Below are 24359 nucleotides of genomic sequence, written 5' to 3'. Positions count from 1 at the left end.
CAATCTGATGCATACCACCCAATCTATGCAAAGGGCTAAGGATGCCATCACAGCTTTGCCTTCCACAGCTGGTGATGTGGACTATGAGACTGGAGGTTCAGCTGATTTCTTTGGAGATGGGAGTGGGAATAGTGAAGATGAAGCAATGGACATAGGGGGAGAAGTAGGCTCGAGCTCAAGGTCAGGTATGCGATCATGGGCATTCTCAAAGCACTGTGATGAGCATTACTTCAAGACAACCCTGATCCAGTTAATTAATCAAACTCACACTACTCTTCAAACCACTACCAATTCTAGTACCAAGAAGCTCCTTCAGGCACATCTAGCCTCCCTGCAACTTCAGCAAATCCAGGGCTTCCAGCATGCTAGAGATGTGAACACCATGAAGGGTGATATTGAGGAGATGAAGAAGGCCATTTCAGATAAAATAGACTCTAAACTTCCAGACACTGCAATGATTGACATCAAGAGGCAATTAAGGAAAAATTATGATCTTGCAACCAAGATAGAAGCCTTGGATATAAGAGTGTCAGCTATGGAAGCATCTTTGACTGCCATTCATCTCCATCAAGCCCAACAGACTGATCTACTTCAAAAGCTGGTGGCAGCTCAAACCCCCTCCACAACTCAACTTGATGATAACAAAAAGGGGGAGAAAGGACCAAGTGAGGGGGAGAAGCTTCATATACAAATCTGTAAAGTAATTGTGCCTTCGATTACTATCTCAAAGCCATCAGTCACAGATGGTATAGATCTGATTTAAGCAGCAGCAGCCAACTTGAAAGTTGCTGAGAAGGAAAAGTTCAGTTTGGTCAACTGGGAGAAGATTGATGAGGAGATACAGAAGATGTTTGAACTTGTCAAGGAGCCAGTTAAGTCAGCCATCCATCACTCTCAAGTCAAGCAAATTAGTGTGAATGAGATGAGTATGGACTATCTGGAAAGAGAACAATATTCCTGCATCAAGTCTCCAAAGGCCGAAATGATTCTTAAACCAATGGCAAACTGCTCAAAATCATCCTTTGAGAACCCCTTGGACACTGTGTATGAGACACCCAAGCCTGATGAGAAGAAGCTTCTGTCAAGATAAATTACCTTCTATAAAGATCCAGCTGATTCAGCTTCTAAAAGGAGGATTGCTAATATTTTCAAAAATGGGAAAGAAATATGTGTGGTGGCTAGACACCCTCAATTTTCTCAAGCAAAGAGAGAAGAAAAAGTTAGATTGAAGCAGGAAAAGAAGCAGGCTGCTCTAGATGCTAAAAAGGCTAAACAGAAGAAAGAGCAGATTGCTATCTTGGCCAAGCTACATGCTATAAATTCATCACAACAAATTCCCTCTCAACCATCTGAAGCTACTGTATCAAAAGGAAACTGGATATTATTGATAAGGAATTGGAAGATCAATTTCCTAAGGAATCCACACCAGCTACAACTCAAGCATCAAAGCCCTCTGTGGTATTTGAAGACATAAAGGTGGTGGATCCCTACAGGAATATTCATGGTGAACCTATTGTGCCCAAGGATGAGCCAATAGAATGGGAGAACATACCAATTCAAGACTTCAATCTACCAATCCTTAGCAAGCCAAAAAGGACAAACTCAAGAGCAGTCAAGAAATTGAAGCTGTCACCTCTCAAATCCAAATCTATAGTCAAAGCTCAGCCCAAAGTCAATAGGGGAGACTATCTGACTTGTGTGACATCAAAGAATTTTCTGATCTAAATCTCTATCTGGATGAACTAGATGAAGTAAGAGGTATTGATACATACAGGAACATACCTGAAAGGTTAGTGTTCAAGTACAAAGGAGGAAAGGAGATTCAGTGGCCTCTTCACAGGATTCTTCAAGAGAGCCAAGCTGTACTAATTAAAGTTTATTCATCCTTCAAGAAGAATTTTGGGTTCAATATCACTGCAAGAAAACTAGTATTGAAGAAGATTGAAGAACTAAGGAGTGTTAGAGCTAAAGATGCACTCCCAAATACTCTAATCATCCCATACACAGGGAGAAGAGTGCATCTAAGGCCCTACTGGCTGATGGAGTTCATAGATGACAAAGGTGTGAGAAGATTCTTCAGATTAGAAGACCAATTGAGCATCTCCAGCAATGAGACTCTCTTGGAAATACAAGGAAAGCTAAATCTCTCAGAATCTGATGAACTGGAATTCCACAGGCAGCTCCAAAATCAGATTGATGAAAACAACAGAAAGCTTGGAAGAAGATCCAGACCTTCAAGACACTAGATCAATTTGCTCAGGCTAGAGGAGCATCTTGAAAAAGACTAAGCAAAACTTTGTATATTTTGTTAATTGAAGCACTTTTCAGTATTATCTACTTTTCTTTAAAGCTGTATATTTAGGGTGTTTTATTATCATCAAGTATCTCTTAATTTATGGCTACAATTCCAGTAGACATATATTGGGGGATATTGTTGTGTATATGTTGTGTACTTGATGATTACTTGAACAAAACACCTTAGTAGATTTTACTTAGTGAAATAATGTAGCACTCGACGGATAAGATTTATAGTCCCGACGGATGACTCATTATAGTCCCGACGGATGATGTCTTATTATAAATCGAGTGAGTAGCTTATGTAACAATAAGTCTATAGCACATTTCTGCATTTACCATTGTGTAGATTCTGTAAAAAGTATTCAAGTCATGTTGACTTTAACTAGATATGCAGAATTGATTGATTAATTGTACATAAATGATGTCTTGTAATTCTGCATAAGTGAAATAAAGTCAAGTGCCAGTTTGCTACCCGACAGATAACCTACAATGAAGTCGACGGATGATCAAATAGACAACCCGATGAATGATCAATATCTAGACGGATGAAGAATCCAAACATCAGTTGACAGTGATAACACAGTCACATGCGTCGAGTGGATGCAAATGGAATGTGATAGCCTATTCAACTGGGTTTTCGAGAACAAAGAAGCATTGCCATTTCCATGCTATTATGAAGATATTCAAAGATGCCGGAATAGAGTAATGAAGTAGCATTGTAATAGATTATATAGTTTTTGTTTTTATTATCTTGTCTTATTACTTTGTAATCTTGGTGATATATAAACCAAGAAGTAGAAAATAGAAACAAATATCTGAGAGACAACTAGAGAAACATTTGTAAGCAGAATTCTTAGCATTTCTCTGTATTCTCAGCAGTTCAATATTTGTAAGCAGCTGTGAGCATTTTTGCACACAGGGTTCTCTCGATATATAATATATATCTCTGGTGGAATCATTCAAATCCACCAGAAAGTTTTCAAAGACTCTTATTTTTAATTACTTTTGTTTTGATTCACTTAAGTTTTATTCCGCATTGTGCTAATCAATACACTTATATTTATATTTGAATTAGAACATTTTATTTCAAGAAAAAGTTTCAAGAATTCCATTCAACCCCCCTTCCGTAATTCTTGTCATATTGTTAAGGGACTAACAACTGGTATCAGAGCAAGCTCTTAACTTACAAAGAGTTTAAAGATCAAAACAATTCAGCAAGATGAACAAGAACGATGTTGGAGTCAAGATTCCTTTTCTGGATAAAGATAATTACCATCATTGGAAGGTAAAGATGCATCTTTATATGCTTTCTCAAGATGAGGCCTATGTGGACTGCATAGAAAGAGGCCCTCACGTTCCAATGAGAGCTGCAACAGGAAACGAGCCATCAGTCCCCAAGCCAAGGCATGAATGGTCTGATCCTGACATTGAACAAGTCATGAAGGATAAAAAGGCCATGAATATCCTGTTTAATGGAGTTGATGGAGATATGTTTGACAATATTATCAACTGCAAAACTGCCAAGGAAGTTTGGGATACAATACAGATCATCTGTGATGGCACTGAGCAAGTTAGAGAACATAAGATGCAGCTCCTGATTCAGCAATATGAGCATTTCTATAATGAAGAAAGTGAGTCTCTTACTGACATCTTTAGTAGGTTTCAGAAACTACTAAATGCTCTAAAGTTGCATGGAAGGGTCTATCAAATTAAAGATTCCAATCTGAAATTCCTTAGATCTCTTCCGAAGGAATGGAAACCAATGACAGTCTCATTAAGAAACTCACAAGATTATAAGGAGTTTACTTTGGAGAGACTGTATGGCATCCTGAAAACCTATGAACTTGAAATAGAGCAGGATGAAAAGATGGAGAGAGGAAAGAAGAAAGGAGGATCCATTGCACTAGTTGCTGAGTTGGAAAAGGAGAAGGAAGTGAAGATGGAAGCTGTTGAATCAACTTCAAGGGTCTTCTGAGAACAAGGGCAAGGGGCTTGCAGTAGAAAGTGAAGATTCATTGAGCCAAGATGACATGGAGGACATTGATTATTATTTAGGACATATCAGTACTTGATCATTATTCATTAGAATTTGACAAAATAAAAATTAACAGGAATTTATTTGTGCCAACTAACCATTCCTAGCTCATTGACAAGTTTTGTAAACGTTGCTTCAGGTAATGGCTTTGTGAAGATGTCTGCCAGCTGCTGATCAGTAGAAACAAAATGAAGCTCGATGGTTCCTTCCATGACATGCTCTCTTATAAAGTGATATCTGATACTAATATGTTTGGTGAGAGAGTGTTGCACTGGATTTCCTGTTATAGTAATAGCACTTTGATTATCACAGAAAATAGGAATTTTAGAAAATGATAATCCATAGTCCATGAGCTGGTTTCTCATCGATAATAGCTGAGCACAGCAGCTTCCAGCTGCAATATATTCAGCTTCAGCAGTTGAAGTAGAAATGGATTTCTGCTTCTTACTGAACCAGGAGACTAGTCTTCCTCCCAAAAACTGACAACTACCAGAGATGTCTTCCTGTCTATTTTACATCCAGTAAAGTCAGCATCTGAATATCCACACTGTTCAAAATCAGCTTCCCTTGCATACCATAGACCAAGTGATGTTGTGCCTTTGAGATATCGAAAGATTCTCTTAACTGCAATAAGATGTGGCTCCCTAGGATTTTCCTGGAATCTTGCACACAAACAAGTGGCAAACATAATGTCTGGCCTACTAGCAGTTAGGTATAAAAGAGAACCAATCATACCTCTGTAGCTTGTGACATCAACTGCTGTACCTTCATGAAAATCAAGTTTTGTAGCAGTTGCCATAGGAGTACTTGGAGTTGTACTTTCTTGCATATTAAACCTCTTCAGCAGATTCTTTATATACTTGGACTGATTAATATAGATTCCATTATTAGTCTGTTTAATTTGCAATCCTAAGAAGTAGCTCATCTCTCCCATCATACTCATTTGATATCTTGATTGCATCAACTTTGAAAAATTATCTCACAGTGTTTGATTAGTTGATCCAAAAATGATATCATCCACATAAATTTTAACTAAAAGCAAATCTTTACCTTAATTCAGATAAAATAAGATTTTATCTGTTGTACCTCTTTTGAATTTACTTTCAAGTGGAAACTGAGCAAGGGTCTCATACCATGCTCTAGGTGCTTGCTTCAATCCATAGAGTACTTTGTCAAGTCTATAAACATAGTTAGTATGTTTAGGATCCATAAATCCTGGTGGCTGTTCAACATAGACTTCTTCTTCAAGTTCTCAATTGAGAAATGCACTCTTGACATCCATCTGGAAGACTTTGAATTTCTTGTGTGCAACATATGCCAAGAATATTCTGATTGCTTCCAGCCTAGCAACAGGAGCAAATGTCTCATCAAAGTCAATGCCTTCCTGTTGAGAATAACCCTTAGCCACTAGCCGAACCTTGTTTCTGACAATGGTTCCATCAGAATCAGTCTTTTTTTAAAGATCCACTTTGTGCCTACAATTGACCTGTTTTTAGGTCTAGGCACCAGCTTCCATACTTCATTTCTTTCAAACTCATTCAACTCTTCTTATATATCTATGACCCAGTCTGCATCCTTGAGTGCATCTTCTACTTTCTTTGGTTCTTCTTTTGAAAGTAGATTATAACAAAGACATTCATTTTAAGTTGCACTCCTTGTTTATACACCTTCATCAGGATTTCCAATGATCAGATCAGGAGTGTGATCTTTGGTCTATTTTCTGGCATGAGGAAATATTCTTCTGGAGCTAGATGCTCCCCCTGAATCATGTGCCTCATCAAATGCATTTGAGGCTCCCCCTGAGTCAGTGCTGTTATCTCCTGATGAAGTATTAACACTTGACTCGTGCTCTCCTGATATTGTGTCAGCATTGGATTCTGTTTGATCAGATTGGGAAGAACCTTGAGTTGATCTTTCTGTATTGGTACCATCAGTTGAACCTTGATGTTGCTCCCCCTCAACATGTGCAGGTTCATCAGTACATTGATCATCTTCAGGATCTGAAAGAGTATCAGGTTTTAGATCATCAGTAATTGATGATTTATTGGAGTCTGATGCAGAGTCCAGCAGTGCATTTTCATTTTCAAAAATCAATCTTTCATGAGAGTCTTCTTCAAATCCAGGAATCTTTCTATCATCAAAAGACACATTGATGGCTACAACTATAGTATTTGTTTTCAGATTGAAAACTTTATATGCTTTTGATGGTGCATAATCAACAAATATTCCTTCATCAGCTTTTGATTCAAATTTTCCTAGCTGATCAGTGTGAGTCCTTAGAACAAAGCACTTACATCCAAATATATGGAGATGTTTCAGACTTGGCTTCTTTTCTTTATGCATCTGATAAGGAGTTACACCATGTCTGTTTATCAGAGTGATGTTCTGAGTGTAACAGGTTGTGTTTACTGCTTCAGCCCAAAAGTAAGTGGGTAATTTGGCTTCTTTTAGCAGAGTTCTGCCAGCTTCAATCAAGGTTTTGTTTTTCCTCTCAACAACACCATTTTGTTGAGGTGTACCAGGAGCTGAGAATTACTGTTGAATACCTTTGTACTTGCAAACTTCCTCCATCTTTGAATTCTTGAACTCAGTGCCATTATCACTTCTCAGAATTTTCACTTTGAAATTTGTTCCATTTTCAATTTGCTTTACATGATCCAGAAGAATTTTTGGAGTTTCATCCTTCCTGGTGTAGAAAATTGACCCAGGAATATCTAGTGAAATCATCAACAATTACAATTGTGTACCTTTTCTTGTTGATTGACATTATGTTCACTGGTCCTAAGAGATCCAAGTGTAGCATGTGATATGGTTCAGTGATGGAGAAATTTGTTTTGCTTTTGAAGGATACTCTTCTTTGTTTGGACTTTTGGCAGGCGTCACAAAGACCATCAGATGAATATAGCATATTTGGTAGTCCTCTCACTAGCTCCTTCTTGGCAAGTTCATATATAGAATTGAAGTTGAGATATGAGAGCATCTTGTGCCAATTCCAGCTTTCATCTACCGATGCCTTAGAAATAAGGCAAGTAGCTTCCGTCTCAAGACTTTCATGCAGCCTTGCTTCATATATGTTTCCATGTCTATACCCTTTCAAGACAACTTTCTTTGTTTAAATATGAACAACTTCACATTGAGAGTCATAAAACACCACATGGTAGCCTTTGTCAGTGATCTAACTGATGTTCAGTAGATTATGTTTCAATCCTTCCACCAAAGCCACATTTTCTATTACCACTTTTCCAATTATTAAGTTGCCATATCCCAGAGTGTGTCCAATGTTTCCATCCCTATAAGATACATCCGGGACAACCTTCCTCTCAAATTCTGACAACAGGGTTTTATTTCCAGTCATGTGTCCTGAACATCCACTGTCCAAGATGTAAGTCATATGTCATAGACCTATTTGTATATTCGAGGATTCAACTCAACTCAAATAAGAATGTAATAAGTAAATAGTGGATCGACCGTCAGAGAGATCTCGCAAAGTAATATCTGTCAAAGGATTCAGAAACAAGGTTCATCTACAGACTTGAGGAGTTAATTCACTGGAAGAAGTTCAAGAAGTTGATCATGCCTCAGTGATATAAATCAAGATCGTGGATTTAATCAAGTGACAGAGATCTCGTCAGAGTATCATTAATTACAAGGATTTAATCTGAAGAAAATCAGAGTATCAAAGTCAACACATGAAGAAACATCACGGAAGTTAGTCACTCATGAACCAGACAGTACATCGAGTGTCAACGTTGAAGTGGTGGAATTGATTCATAATTTTCAGTGATTTTCAGAAGATTTGCAGAAGAATGGTTGCTGCTCAAGACTAGAATTAATTCTCTATTAATTAATTAAGTCATCTAATTTAATTAAGAAAATAAATTATATCTGCGAAGAATAATTTATTTATTAATTGAATTAATTGATTAATTAATTCTGAATTAATTTTAGGAATTTTCAGAATTTATATTGGATTAAAATCTGCATTAAATCAACAAGACAATTGAAAATGAACTAGCATGACAATCAGGATTGTCATACCGATTGTCATGCTAGGCCATTTTCAATAGTCTCACCGAAAGTTACACTAGGAGAATGATTGTCTTGCTAGTTCATTCTGATTGTCATGCTAGTTCATTCTGATTGTCATGCTAGTTCATTCAGATTGTCATGCTAGTTCATTCAGATTGTCTTGCTAGTTCAATCCATTGTCCTACCGAAAGTCTTGCCAGCTATAGGATTGTCATGCCAATTCAATTCTATTCGGCTGTTGATTAAAAAGAAGCAGAGAAGCAGCATCTCAATTATCCAGTACACAGAAGTCAAGAACAAAGCAAAAAAAGAAAAACAAGAAGAAATATTTCATCTTTTCATCTGCATACTTCAAGATTAAATTTCTAGATTGTAAAGTTAAATCCAATCCACTAGAAATCTTTATCTTGCTCTTGTGTAACAATCTAGCGGATTAAAATCCCTAGAACTTAATCTCAAATCGCGTTTAGCATTTGATTCTAATTAGTGCAAAAATAGAAAAAGTTCATGTCGAATTTATTCTAAATTTGTTATAATTAATTTGAGATTAATTCCTTGTAATCGATATAGTTGTTGTAACACCTTTCAAGTTTAATAATATTTTTATTTAACTTGAATTTTGTTTCACATTTTTTATTCCACATTTAATTCGATTATTTGGTACTATTTGTATTCAACCCCCCCTTCTACAAACACATTGGGACCCAACAATTGGTATCAGAGCCTTCTGATTAACGAACAAATCAAGATCCTAGATTTTTGTGATTTTTCAACTCCTTGAATTTTTATTTATTCAAAAATTCATAATGACTTCACATAAAGTTGGAACCGTTAAAATTCCACAATTTGATAAAGAGAATTATATCATGTGGAAGAAGAAGATGCTATTATTCTTACAAGTTGCAAATCCCAAATATTCAAACTTGTTAAAGAAGGGTATAAAAACTCCGATAATTATTGAACCGGAGGTAATAATAGATGGTGTGGTGACTACTGAAGCTAGAACCTATCCAAAAGAGCCTGAAGATTTTACTCCTGCTAAGAAGGAAGAAGCCTCCTTGGATGCCAGCCTTCAATTAATATTAATTGATTCCCTTGATCCCTTGATGAACAGACATGTGATGAACTGTAAAAATTCCAAACACATGTGGGAAACTATTGAGGTGATTAATGAAGGCACAGAGGAAGTTAGGGAGAACAAGTTGGAAATCCTAACCTCTGAATATGAACATTTCAAATCAAATCCAGGAGAAGGAATTACTGAAGTGTTTGAGAGGTACAATGCATTGATCAACAACCTGAACATCAATGGAAAGTATTATTCAATCAGGGAGGTCAACAAAAAGTTCCTTTTAACACTGCCAGCTCATCTTGAACATAGAATCACTGCCATTAGAGAAGCTAGAGATCTGAGTGAGATTTCTTTGGACAGGCTCTATGGAGTGTTAAAAACCTATGAGTTGGAGCAGATTCAACAGAAGGAAGTCTACGGGAAGGATAGAATGGTCAGCACATCTACTGCACTTGTAGCTGAAGGTCAACAACAACAACAATCTCAACAGTTAGAAAGAATGGTACAGTTTTCCAAGGGTGAGGAAAATGAGTTAGTAGCAGAATATGATCCTCCTACTACAAATCAATCAAGTGATGATTTTTATTCCTTGGAAGAGCTGGAGCAATTGGAAGATGAATCAATGGCCCAAATTGTCAAGAGATTCTCCCATGTCAGATTCAGGAGGAATCCCAAGCTTAAGTACAAGTCCAACTACAACAAATTCCAGAAAGGTGGATCTTCATCCTCTAACACCAGCAGTGGTGGGTACAAAACAGGGATGGTTGATCGAAGCACCATTAGATGCTATAACTGCAATGAGTTGGGACACTTTGCCACAGAATGTAGGAAGCCAAAGCAAGTAAGAAAGAACTCTGAAAGGGCTTATCTGGCAAAGGGAAGAAGCTGGGATGATACTGACAGTGAAGATGAAGATGAAGGAAATCTTGCTCTTATGGCTATTGATGGAAAAGCTTCATCGTCAAGAATAGAGGTAAAACTTTCTGAAGCTGAAATGGTTTATCATCTAAGAGGTAACTTAGATTGTGCACGTCGTGATAATGAACTGTTAAGTTTACAGATCACAGACCTTGAGAAAGAGGTCAATGAATTAAGACTTGTGCACATTAATCAAGACAAATTAAAAGAACAGGTATCTTTTCTAGAGAATAGAGTTGACTGTTATAGAAAACTCGAAACTATTCTCAAAGACAAGATCACCGGTCTTGAGACTAAGGTTAGAGCCTACTTCAATTCTTGTTCGAAGGCTAAAGAGTTCTACAGTAAGCAAGCTGTTAATCAAACATCTGGAATAGGTTATGATTACAATGCTGCTATTGGAGAATTAGGCATAAACTCCCCTCCTCATGTCTGTGCTAAAGGGAGGGAAGTACCACATGTGCTTAAGGGTGTTGATGAACCCCTCTATAAAGCATCAATTGCTGAACCATTTGATGCGACCTCTTCTGTTATTCAAGAAGAAATACGTGCTGAGGATCATGCTAATGAGAAGATTGTTTCCAAGTCAAGTGAGTCGAAAGTTCCAGTCAAAGTTGTGAAAGCAACTGAGACTAACTCAGACACATATGAGTTTGATAACAATAATGCCATGTCTACCATGCATAAATTGCCTGTTGTTAATCACTCTCATAAAGCATGTGATGTTTCTAATTGTATGTCTTGTGCTTTTAATATGATGTATGCTTATTTTAATGGTAAGCATGTGTCTAATGATAAGACTACTCCTCGTCAGCATGTGAATAACAAGAAGCGTGATAGGTCTAAGACTGCTAGTCCTTCTAAGGCTAGAAAGGAGACATTTGTGCCTAAGCTTAAACAGAAATTTGTTAACACTGTTTACAAGGTCAAATGTTCAGTCATTGAGAAAGTTGAGACCATTAAAATTAAAAATGTTGTTTTGCCTGACAAAGGACAGTTCTACAAGTATGTCGGGCCCAACCAAGTTTGGGTTCCGAAGAAGGTCTAATCCATTTGAAGTGCAGGGCATTAAACAGGTGTAACCGGTAGTGTGGATTCTTGACAGTGGATCATCAAGACATATGACCGGAGATAGAGCCCTGCTATCAAATGAGGATTGAGAAAGCTGGCCCCCTGGTTACCTTTGGAGATAACAGCAAAGGTTTATCTGAGGGATATGGCTATTTGCAAGCTGGGAATGTTATCATTGTAATTTTGTATATTGTGCTAGGTTATTATCAGGAAGCAGTATCTAACATATAGCACCAGTGACGAGACTTGAGAATATTATGACATATCAGACACCTGCTGCACATTACACTTGGAATTGTACTCTAGTAAGATGTGTACAAGTGTACTCCTGGTTGGTAAGTCAAAAGAGGAAGTCAATGCACCACAGTTCATGGACTTTGCAGCTGCAGATCTATTGGACTATGCAATTTCTTCTTCACAATCTCACTTCAGGTTGGTATGAACTAGTACACTGCTCAAGCAATCGTCAAGGACATGGTATGGCACTCTAACAGAAGTTATAATTTTATATGAATAAGTTGAGTCGTCATATTAATAACTATCTTATCACTAAGCACAATCATATTGTTTTATATGTGCAGTGGTATATTTTTTATTATTATGCAACATAATAATTAGTATCTAAAGTACTTGACAAGTATCGGTCAATGACATCTTGTTAACATTATGTTGCAGATATTTGTAAGCTTTTGACATGAATGAGAATTACTTAGACTTTACCCTAAGTGATCAATGTTTTATCAAAAAAAACTCATTCATATTGAAAAACAAAAATTAAACTTCTTTCTACATTAGTGATTTCTTATTTCATGTAAAATCTTTTGAAATCACTATTGTAAATCATTTTCTCTCTATTACCATATATTCTGTGTTACAGGTTCAGTCTCCAATGACTTTCTTTCATTGACAGTCATGAGGTTGAAAACCCACAACGTCTATCCCAGACTGTAAAGACAAACACAAAAACAGAACCAACCAACACTCCCTTACCACTAAATGTAGTATGAATGAGCGTGAGGGAGATAGTGCCTAGTGCACCACATAAGGAAGGTTCTGTAGTCAACCCAGTAGCTCTGTCTCATACATAGATGAGTAGTATTTAAACCGAGACAACTGCTAGCCCCCATACATCTTCTCAAAAAGATGTAATGGCTGAAAAGGCACAAAAACAGTTACTAGATTTATTCTCTCAACAGGGTGAGTCTATTGAATTTTGCCTGTCGGCCAAGGTATCCGATGTAGTGTCACCACTTCAAACATAAACAATTCTTGATGCACAAGGAGAGGTTACACACACAAAGGATGAGTTGACGGAAACAAGAGTTTCGACCATTTTAAGGTCATATTCGATTGTTCAAGGTTCGTTAGTGGACCAATTGCCTTTACAGGTGTTAGGAGAGGATACTGATCCAAAAGCCATATGTCAGTGGTCGGTGTCTACCTCCCCAGGCTTAAATCCCCTGGATGCATCTGCGGATAGTGGATCTGACATAGGTGCAGATCGGCAACTTGTTGACAATGATTCAGATATTACCTGATGAGTCACAAGGAAATGTCTTCACAGACATTAGAAGGGAACCTTGATCTTTATGCTAAATTCTTTGGATCATTGTTTACCTTCCCAGAATTCAAATCTAGAACCCTAAAAGGGAAACTAGCAACTTGTAAATTATGACTCAGATTCATCTGACGAGTTTAACAAGGATGGGGATTTGCGAACTCCCATTGCACCACCTGTGACCTCCTTAAGGATGGCTAAGGTGATTTTCCTTGCAGGTACAGCTGGATTATGGAGCTATGAGAGAAGAGTGATACACTTGTGAGAAGAGTGTAAACACGAGTGGAGAGAAGAGTGAAACACATGTGAGGTACACTAAAACACAATCACACACTCACAGTGAGGAAGAAAGAGAAACTACTTGTTATTTCTTTTCCAACCAAGTGAAATATGAGAACTCCTTCAGACGACGGCATACATTCCTTCTTTAAGGGGGAGATAAAAGCTTAAGAAATAGTTTGGAGGATTCCTCAACTAAGGGGGAGAAATAGCAGGGAGGAAGAAAAAGATCCTAAAAATGTACACTACTCCACACCATTGTTGTTTGTAACTACGGATCCTATTGTACGGGAGAGGTGGTAAACACAAGGTGATTTCCTAGTAAGGGAAGAAGCTGTTAGGGGAGTACCATTGGTTTTTATCTGCGGATCCTATTGTACGGGAGAGGTGGTAAAACGAAGGTGATCTTCTTTAATCAGTTGATTCTCATAGGGGGAGAAGCAAGAGATATGGGCTTCTTAACAGGAAATGTGGTTGTACAAATGAAGATGGAACTACTTGAAGATATGTTCAGTCTAGAGGAACATCTACTTGGAATCTGGAAAATGTTAAATCTCATCCAGAACTTTTCTGCTATTTACTTTGCATGTATGTTTATATCTTTTTCTTATTTGTTAGTTGAGTTATCCTCTAGGTATTTGTGTGTTATTGTCTAACAAACAAATAGGGGGAGATTGTAAGTCATATGTCATAGACCTATTTGTATATTCGAGGATTCAACTCAACTCAAATAAGAATGTAATAAGTAAATAGTGGATCGACCGTCAGAGAGATCTCGCAAAGTAATATCTGTCAAAGGATTCAGAAACAAGGTTCATCTACAGACTTGAGGAGTTAATTCACTGGAAGAAGTTCAAGAAGTTGATCATGCCTCAGTGATATAAATCAAGATCGTGGATTTAATCAAGTGACAGAGATCTCGTCAGAGTATCATTAATTACAAGGATTTAATCTGAAGAAAATCAGAGTATCAAAGTCAACACATGAAGAAACATCACGGAAGTTAGTCACTCATGAACCAGACAGTACATCGAGTGTCAACGTTGAAGTGGTGGAATTGATTCATAATTTTCAGTGATTTTCAGAAGATTTGCAGAAGAATGGTTGCTGCTCAAGACTAGAATTAATTCTCTATTAATTAATTAAGTCATCTAATTTAATTAAGAAAATAAATTATATCTGCGAAGAATAATTTATTTATTAATTGAATTAATTGATTAATTAATTCTGAATTAATTTTAGGAATTTTCAGAATTTATATTGGATTAAAATCTGCATTAAATCAACAAGACAATTGAAAATGAACTAGCATGACAATCAGGATTGTCATACCGATTGTCATGCTAGGCCATTTTCAATAGTCTCACCGAAAGTTACACTAGGAGAATGATTGTCTTGCTAGTTCATTCTGATTGTCATGCTAGTTCATTCTGATTGTCATGCTAGTTCATTCAGATTGTCATGCTAGTTCATTCAGATTGTCTTGCTAGTTCAATCCATTGTCCTACCGAAAGTCTTGCCAGCTATAGGATTGTCATGCCAATTCAATTCTATTCGGCTGTTGATTAAAAAGAAGCAGAGAAGCAGCATCTCAATTATCCAGTACACAGAAGTCAAGAACAAAGCAAAAAAAGAAAAACAAGAAGAAATATTTCATCTTTTCATCTGCATACTTCAAGATTAAATTTCTAGATTGTAAAGTTAAATCCAATCCACTAGAAATCTTTATCTTGCTCTTGTGTAACAATCTAGCGGATTAAAATCCCTAGAACTTAATCTCAAATCGCGTTTAGCATTTGATTCTAATTAGTGCAAAAATAGAAAAAGTTCATGTCGAATTTATTCTAAATTTGTTATAATTAATTTGAGATTAATTCCTTGTAATCGATATAGTTGTTGTAACACCTTTCAAGTTTAATAATATTTTTATTTAACTTGAATTTTGTTTCACATTTTTTATTCCACATTTAATTCGATTATTTGGTACTATTTGTATTCAACCCCCCCTTCTACAAACACATTGGGACCCAACACAAGACAAGAATGTTTTTCCTGTTACCCTGCAATTAGAGAGATGATTAATTAGAAGGATTTTTAAGGACCTACACTTGTTAGGCCCTTATTTTGAACAACTTAAGTCTATGTGATTCAGAATCAATTCTGACAGGTTTTTCTTTGATAAAATTTATCTTATTAGAAGCAGATTTAGTAGAACTTGCAGAATTGAATACATAAACAGTTTTATTAAATTTAGGCAAGGGTTCATAGAAATTGTGGTACAGCGTACGATAAGAACTACAAGTATAAATTGAATGCCAACTACTACCATAATGAAAACAAGGATTTTGTGGTTTGTAAAATGCTAATCTACCCCTAACATCAGACTCAGGAATAGCAGATTTCTTTTTCTTACTCCTCCTGCAATCAATAGCAAGATGATTAGTATTTCCACAGTTAAAGCAAGTTTTTCTAGGAGCATTGGGAGCAACCTTATAATTGAAATCTTTGGACACACCTTGCTTACCATTCATGTTTCTTTTTGGACTTTTTATCTGAGGTTTATCAGTAACTTCAGATATTTTCTTTTGCAGTTGTCCTTTAGACAAAAGTCCTATGTTCTTTTCTTTCTTGACAGTCTTAATGTTTTCTTTATTTTCCTCACTTTGGTTTTTATCATTTACTTTCTTTTCCTGATATGTAGATATTGAACCCTTTTCAAATGTTGATTTAAGTTCATTGTTTTCTGAAGAGGTAAATTTAACAGGAGTCTTAAGGGTAATTTTATTTTTAGTTTCAACATATTTAATTCCATCTTTATAACCAAGGCATTCTTTCCAGTTTTTCTTTGAGATCATCTCATGAACCTTTTTACGTGAATCAGTCCAGGCTTTAAGGGTTTTTCTCTCATTTTCTAAATCTTTTTCTAACATACTGTATCTAGCCTCAAGGATCTTTACTGTATGTTTAGCTCTCTCACATTCTTTCTTCAAATCAATCTCATTTATTAAGTAAGACTCTAACTGTATATTCCTAGATTTTAAGATCTCAATCTCAGTTATAAATCTATCATTTTCTAGAGTCTTATTCTTAAAATTACCATGCAGAGATTTAAGAAAAGATTTCAATTCAGATATATCCTAAGTCTCAAGAGAAAATAAGGATGTTGATACCTTAGAATCAGGAGAAGCGGGACTATCAAAACTAGCCATCAGTGCATAGTTTGTTCCTTCAGCCTCAGAGTCAGTAGAGTCCATCCAGTTCTTGCTTGATGTGATCAAGGCTTTGTTCTCCCTTTGTCATTTCTTGACTTCCTGCATTCAGTAGCAAAGTGGCCAGGTTTATCACAATTGTAGCACTTGATCTTTGACCTGTCTACTTTTCCAGCTTTCACATCTTTTCCTTCTCTTCTTCCAGAAGGCTTCCTTTCCCCTTCAGTAAACTTTTTCTTGAAGCTTCTATTCTTCTGAGACTTCCTGAATTGTATTCTCTTGAATCCCTTGACGATCATAGCCGCCATTTGTATGACATCAGAATCTGCCATGTTCCCATCAGTTTCAGAATCAGTATCATCATCAGGGTTTGATGATGAATCATCAGTATCTGATTCTGGCAGATAGTTCTTCTTCCTTGTAGCTTCCATAATCTTGTCTTTTGAAGCTTTATCATTCACCTTTAAGGAAGGTAGCTGATTTTTCCTTGATGTTTTTCCTCTGTTTCCTTTGCTGAACTTCCAAGTCATGAGTCTTCAGCATGCCATAGATTTCATCCAAAGTAACTTTTTCCATATCATACTGTTGTCGTATGATTGAGGTTTGTGTCTCCCATTCCTCACTCAGAGCTCTCAGAAACTTTGTGTTTGAATCTTCAAGATCATACACCTTTTCCACCAAAGATAGGTCGTTGAGCAGAGTAAAAAACCTATTATAGATGTCTGTGAGACCCTCATCAGTCTTTGCCTCGAAATGTTCATATTCTTGAACTAAGACAACCCTTCTGTTCTTCTTGATGGTTGTGGTTCCTTGGCATTGAGTCTCAAGGGCATACTAGATTTCTTTGGCAGTCTTGTAGGCTATAACCCTGTTTGACATCACAGAGTCAAGACTGTTATGCAAAATATTTCTTACCTTTGCATCTTTCAATACAACGACTTTCTCTTCTGGTGTCCATTCATTTTTCTCCTTCAACTGGAGATGTTCATCAACAGTAGGAGTTGCAAGTACCAATTTTGTTGGCTTGTAAGGTCCATAATTGATTACATCAATATAGTCTTGATTTGTACCTTCCAAGTGCATGAGCATTTTCACTTTCCATGTGGGATATTCAGCCTTCTTCAGAATGGGAATTTTGATACTTACATACTTGTTCAGAAACATGTTTATATCGATTCTGATAGTGAATTATCAGTCCACTCTGATACCAATTATTGCCCAGTAAGGATATAATTTTTTAAGGGGGTTAGATACAATTATATAAATGTTTCGAACAAGTAATAAAATATAACAGCTTTTTATATTTTTGATAAAAACTGTTACAAAAACTCTCTCAAGAAATACTGATGTTCTTGAGAGCTGCTATGTCGTATGATGCTCAAGTTCGATACACTATGTGATGACCTAAACTGTGTTTATATAATACACAGCTACAACTAAACAATCTAGGATATGCATTATCAAAGACTAACCGAAACTGATACATATCTTCAACTGAATAGATAAAGTCCTATAACTCAGATATAAAAGATATATATTCCACAATACAAGGAACAGAACAAATCTTCTAAGCTGACTGTCTCCAGATACTGATGACATCCAAATGCTAATGATATGTCAAATCCTGATGACACATCAAATACTAATGACATCCGAACAGCCAGATCCTGAGCTTCTTTTGATCATTGAGAATCAGTACGTAACACAATGGAAATCAAAGTTCACGATATCTTCACTTAGCCATTTCACAACAAGATAAATGAAGGTATAAATTACCAGAAATGAAGAAACAAATCACTACAACACATTGTACATGAAGATGGTCCAGGGACAAGTGTCAGACCTATATCTAAACTTGGAGAGGAAGAAAATGAAATGCACAGCTAAAGACCAGGAGTGTATAACAGAATCAATGTGGTCCTAAAAAAGATGCAATGTGTCCCCTTGCAGAATATGACAACTTATTGTAATTAGGTGTGTACTTTGTGTTGTATAATGCATTATTAATAGAGTGGACACCTCATTTTTAATTGTGTAGAACAAATAGAAGTTTGATTTTAATTTCTTTTTTCTCTGTAAGCCAACTCGAGAAAGTATTCTTGAGTAGAAGTTAAGAAAAACGACATTGTTTCTCTTGGAGTTATAGTTACAATTTCTTTATATATATGAAGTAAACTGACCTAAAATATCTTCTTTATTCTTGCTTGTTATTTTATTTACATTTGATATTTTAGTATTTTGTTTTCAATTTTCAAAAATTAACCAAAACTTTTGAAATAGTCATTCACCCCCTCATCTTCCTAGTTATTGAGATCCTTGTTTTCTAACAAAGCCACTAAAAGAAAATAGGCATCTAGATACCATGGGAGTATAAGTGGAAGACATCTCCCATTGAAGACAGTGGAGAAAATTTTAAGGCGTAGAAGCCCTGATATATGACAAAGGACATAAAAAAATTGCACATTGTTATAAACTGCACAAAAAAGGATAATATATAATTTTAAGGCATAAAACAAATGGATGATATGAGGAACAAGTAAATCTCACATTTGAAGTATGGTGAATAATTCTAAGTCCCAAAAAACTCTCTTATAGATCAAAAATCACAAATTTTGCAAAATCGCACATCGATGAGAATCGCACATCAAGAGCTTGCACATCAAATGGTTTTCTTATTTTTGTACAAAATGGATAGGAAGGGAACTGGCCAAAGTATCCATTCAGATTTTCATCTATATATCATTTGTAACAACCATATCTAATTTGACAAGACACAAAAATCAGATCAAACAAAAAGAATTTTAAGAGCTGTGTATTTTTTAGCGAAGAAAAAAATTGAGTATTAATTATATGCACATATAAAATCTTACACACATAGTAGATATATTAGGAGATTGATTGAGAAAGATTTTACTGTTTAATTATTAGTCTCTTTTGTCTCTTTAGCTGTAATAGATACATACATTCAAGTTTGTATTTTGTTGCAATGATATTAATATTCGTTGGCATAAGTGACCTTCCTGGTTCATTTTCTTTGATTAAAAATAGTTACCTCAGAGATTATAATTGTTACTCGTTTACTTTGTTAATTTTTTTGATATATTATTCCGCACGAAAAGTTCCGAAAAATGAGATAAAATTATATTCAACCCTCTATAACTCTTATATGGACCTAATAAACAAAACGCTAATTTAAGCTAAATTTTTCCCAGATTTTTTCTCAATGGATATTGATTGTTGTATTAGATATTATAACTTCAACTATATTTCACCGAAAAGGGTCCTAATTGAGGCACTACCTTATTTTGCAAGAATGGATGACCAACACCTTGTTATGTACATGCTATATTGATATAATTAAAATTTTGCTTATATCAATAAACATATATCATGTTAACTTCTTGTTGACAATGTTTAATCTCATGTTTTTAATAGAGTAATAAAAAAATGATATTATAAATATTATAAAGATTTTGCTTATTGATAAAAAACTATTAGCTTCAGTTGTTGCATTCCATATATACTAAGCGATGTAATTATTATTTTTTTTCTTAAATAAAACTCGTTGAAGTGTTATTTTTCTTTGTAGTGGTTTATCTTTTTTCATCTTATCTCACGTAATAACATATGTACTTATATTATTGGAAAGAAGCTACATAATACACTAAAATTATAATAAACAAACATTTTTCTTATTTATGTGACATTTATTATGATAAAATTCAAATACATAAATAAGCTTATTAAGCTTATAATAGAACTAAATGCAGAAATGACAATATTGTTGGTTTACCATATATTGGCAAGTTCATCAACATTGTTATCTATTTGATAAGACATGGTAGCACCACCTGCCTTCAAATTATTTTGTAACCATAATAATTAGGAAATACATGATGATATGACACTTGATTCAGATCCAAATTTTTAAATATTGGAGAAATAAAATTTTGAGGCTTGTTTGGTTGAGAGCACATGTCATTAAGAGTCGAATTCTGATAAGTAGGGGGAACAATATTGAAAGACATGTTTGGATTGAAACTTGTGTTATTCAAAGATGGATTTCGAAAAGTAGGAGAAACAATATAATGAGAATTGTTTGGTTGGGAACTTATGTTATTAGCAGCGGAATGCTGAAAAGTAATAGGAAAAATATTTTGAGGTACGTCCGGTTGGGAACTCAAGTAACTGGGCAGATTGTAGGTTAAGGAACTGGAACCTTCAATATATCGGATATCATTGATGCTACGCCTGCGTTTTTTAACAGGGGTCTTGGTGTGAGTACGGTTGATAAACTTTTGCGCATGACTAGCGACTTGAGCTGGAGTTTTAGTGGTCACGTAAAACTTGGATATATTTTTCCAGTCTCCTTTTCCAAATCGTTGAATGCCTAACAAGAATAACCTGGTATAAGAAGTTACAAGAATAATGAGAGTCCGATATAATTTAAAAATGGATTTACAAATTCACATTAGCGGCTCATTAAATTGTTTTCCTGCGATAAATTTATGATTGAAAGAAAAGTACACAAGAACATTTTTTCTTTACCTGTGTTCTTCTTCTTTCCATGAAATCGCCTTAGCCCTCGTTCGTTTCATAGTCCCTTCCTTTTTTCCTTTACTACCATTCTTCTCCATGAAATCATCAATAGCATAATCAAACTCTACAGCAGCATCCTCAAATAACTTATTCTTATTATAGGTGTATCCGTTGTCACCATGGCATTCATCAAGATGATTCTTCATTTTGTTAGCTTAGTCCATATGCAGAAAAACTTATTGAGTACTTTGGGTATTTATGGTGTCGCACAAGGCTATTGAGTAATAACTGAGTATCCATGCCAAGATCCACTTAAATGCATGAGATAATTCACAAACGTCTAATGTAGATTTTACTTTATCTGTAGAAGACGATATATTTTGCTTACCGGTACATGCACTTAATTTAAAATGAAATCCATTGGATAATGTATTTATCTGTCGATCGGTGATATCAATTTTTGTTGACAATGATATGTAAATAGTCAATCACAGATTTGTAAAACAGGTCAAAAAATATAAATGTAATCTATATTGTCGATGTTTTATATATATAAGAAATTTATAATATACAAATAGTCCAGAGGAAAATTAAAAAAATAAATAAATAAATTTGGGTAATGGCCGCCCAAAATCTCATCGGCGCTGAAAAATGACCTTTTCTATCATTCAAAACGCATGTTCTATATGCGTTTTCAAGAAAATGCAATCGTACTTTGCGCTTATATTAGTTTTAAATGTTTTTTTAAAAATTATCAAAATAAATTTTAAAAACGCATGTTACTGATATGTTTATCACATAAACGCCGTTTTTGAATGTGTGTACAATAGTTAAATGCATAATAAGAATGCATGCCTAAAAAAACTATGAGGCACGTCTATAAGAATATGAAAACAAAAATTATATGAAAGTGATCAATTCATGATTTTATTGCGTTTTTCCGTAATCGTAAGGGTTATTTTGCTGAATTGTGATATTTGGACAATTTTATTCTAAATTGTGAGATTAAGGGTCATTTTTCACTATTTTTTAAAGTAGAGGATATGTGAAAGTTTCATGATCATTTAACACCAGTACAACCACAATCGCTATTAAAAAATTTGAAGAACTCTAGTTCAACTATGTCTAAATTATATATTGAAAGAAATCGATAAACTTAAACAATTCATTTTTTTTTGTCAAGAATCATTTTGCCGTACATGAATTGTACATTATCCGAATAAAAGACGTCTTTCATTCAAGAAAATTTATTATCTAACCGAAAGACACGCAAGTTGCATCCGAACACTTAGATGATAAGACTTTAATGTTTGAAAAATTGTGAGGAACTGTCTATGTCAGGAATCATGATTTATCAAGGCGTCAGGATCTGACAGAGGAATCAGGATATGATCAATTATCAGGATATGATCATCCGTTGAAAGCTTCATTATCATCCATTGACAATCTATTTAGTCATCCATTGATATCTACATATGAATATCCGTTGAAGGTACAACATGTATCCGTTGATCAGGTTATTCGTTGAGAATGACTTGGATGACAAGTCAGAACTGCAAGATAAATCAGAATGTGCTGATGTATAGGATCGTAGTTGATTTAGATATGTATAGAAAGTGGTAGAATTATACTATAACATTTCTTGTGATTGATAGTGGTTGATCGTAGCTGTGTAGTATATAAACAAAAAATAGGTTAACACTTTAGGTGTGGTGTGGAACTCGAGTATTCGCATAACCTAGTAGCTCTTTAGAATATTGTTCTTGAGAGAGTTTTGTAATAGTTTATCAAAGATCAAATATAAACTGTTATTTGATTCATCCATTCTTACTTTATTTTTATAATACATCGATTTGTTTAGTAATTATATCCAACCCCCCTTAAACAATTACTTTACTGGGCAACAAGTGGTATCAGAGAGGTCAAATTAACTGTTAAATTGCAAAGGTCAAGATGTCTGGAAGTAAGTATGAAAGCATGAAAATTCTCATCCTAAAGAAAACTGATTACTCTACATGGAGAGTAAAAATGTTGATGTTCCTGGAAGCTATTAATGATACATATGTTAATATCATCAAAACAGGACATCCATACCCTCTGAAAACTGTGGCTATAACCTCAGATGCTCCTGAACACTATGTCAGGAACGAAAGATCAAAGTTGTCAGATCCTCAAAAGGCTTCAATGCTTAAGGATGCAAAAGTTAGGAATATTCTGCATAATAGTTTGGAAAATGTGATGTTAGACCGAGTGATTTCCTACAAGACTACAAAGGAAAAATGGGAGGCCTTAGAGACACAGTGCCAAGGTACAATGGCAATCAAGAAGAATAAAGAGCTGTTCTTGTGCAAGAATATGAGCAATTTTATGCCAAGGCCGACGAGTCAATTACTGACATCCATGATAGATTACTGACACTATTGAATGATCTATCATTGGTTGGAAAAGAATATAAGAGAGAATACTCAAACACCAAGTTTCTGAGATCTCTTCCAGAAGATTGGGATAATCAAGCCTCAATAATCAGGCATCAATATGATCTTGATTCACTGACTCTGGATGAAGTGCATGGGATGCTGAAAACTCATGACTTGGAGATCCAACAAAGGAAGAATTGAAAGGGTTAGAAGATGAAGGCTGTGGCTCTTAATGCTGAGACACATAAAGGCAAGGACAAGTTGAGTGAGAGGTCAAGAAGGAGGAACATAGTTGAAGAGCCAGATGTTGATGATTCATCAGATCCTAACACATATCCTGATGAGGATTCTGAGATTGATCTGGATGATCCTCAAGTTGTTGAAATGGCAGCAATGCTGGTTAAAGACTTTAGAATGATGAGGTTTGCAAAACCACAAAGAAGAGGTGGTTTTAACAGAAGATTCTCTGGTGATGGCAAAGGAAAGTTTATTAAGACTGATGGATAGTACACCAAGGGAAGGAAGTTTGACAAGACCAAGGTAACTTGTTTCAACTGCAATAAAAGGGGACATCTGGCTTCTGAGTTCCCCAAGACAACTGAAAAGGCTTTGGTCACAACAAACTCCAACAAAGACTGGATGGACTCATCAGGAATTGACAATGATGATGAATGTTATGCACTCATGGCAACTCATGGAGAGGATGCTTCAGGAATTGATTAGGGAAAGAAGAAGAATGTGTTTGTTTTGGACAGTGGTTGTTCAGCACATATGACTGGAACTATATCCCTGTTATCAGAATATGAGGAGAAGGCTGGCCCAATGGTTTCCTATGGTGATGGAAATGTAGGAAAAACACCGGGATATGGCAATATAATCATTGGAAATGTCATCATCTCAAACATAGCTCTGGTAGATGGACTGAAGCACAATT

The sequence above is a fragment of the Apium graveolens genome, chromosome 7, assembly GCF_009905375.1.
Source record: "Apium graveolens cultivar Ventura chromosome 7, ASM990537v1, whole genome shotgun sequence".
NCBI lineage: Eukaryota > Viridiplantae > Streptophyta > Magnoliopsida > Apiales > Apiaceae > Apium > Apium graveolens.
Note: the sequence above shows the minus strand (reverse complement) of the source record.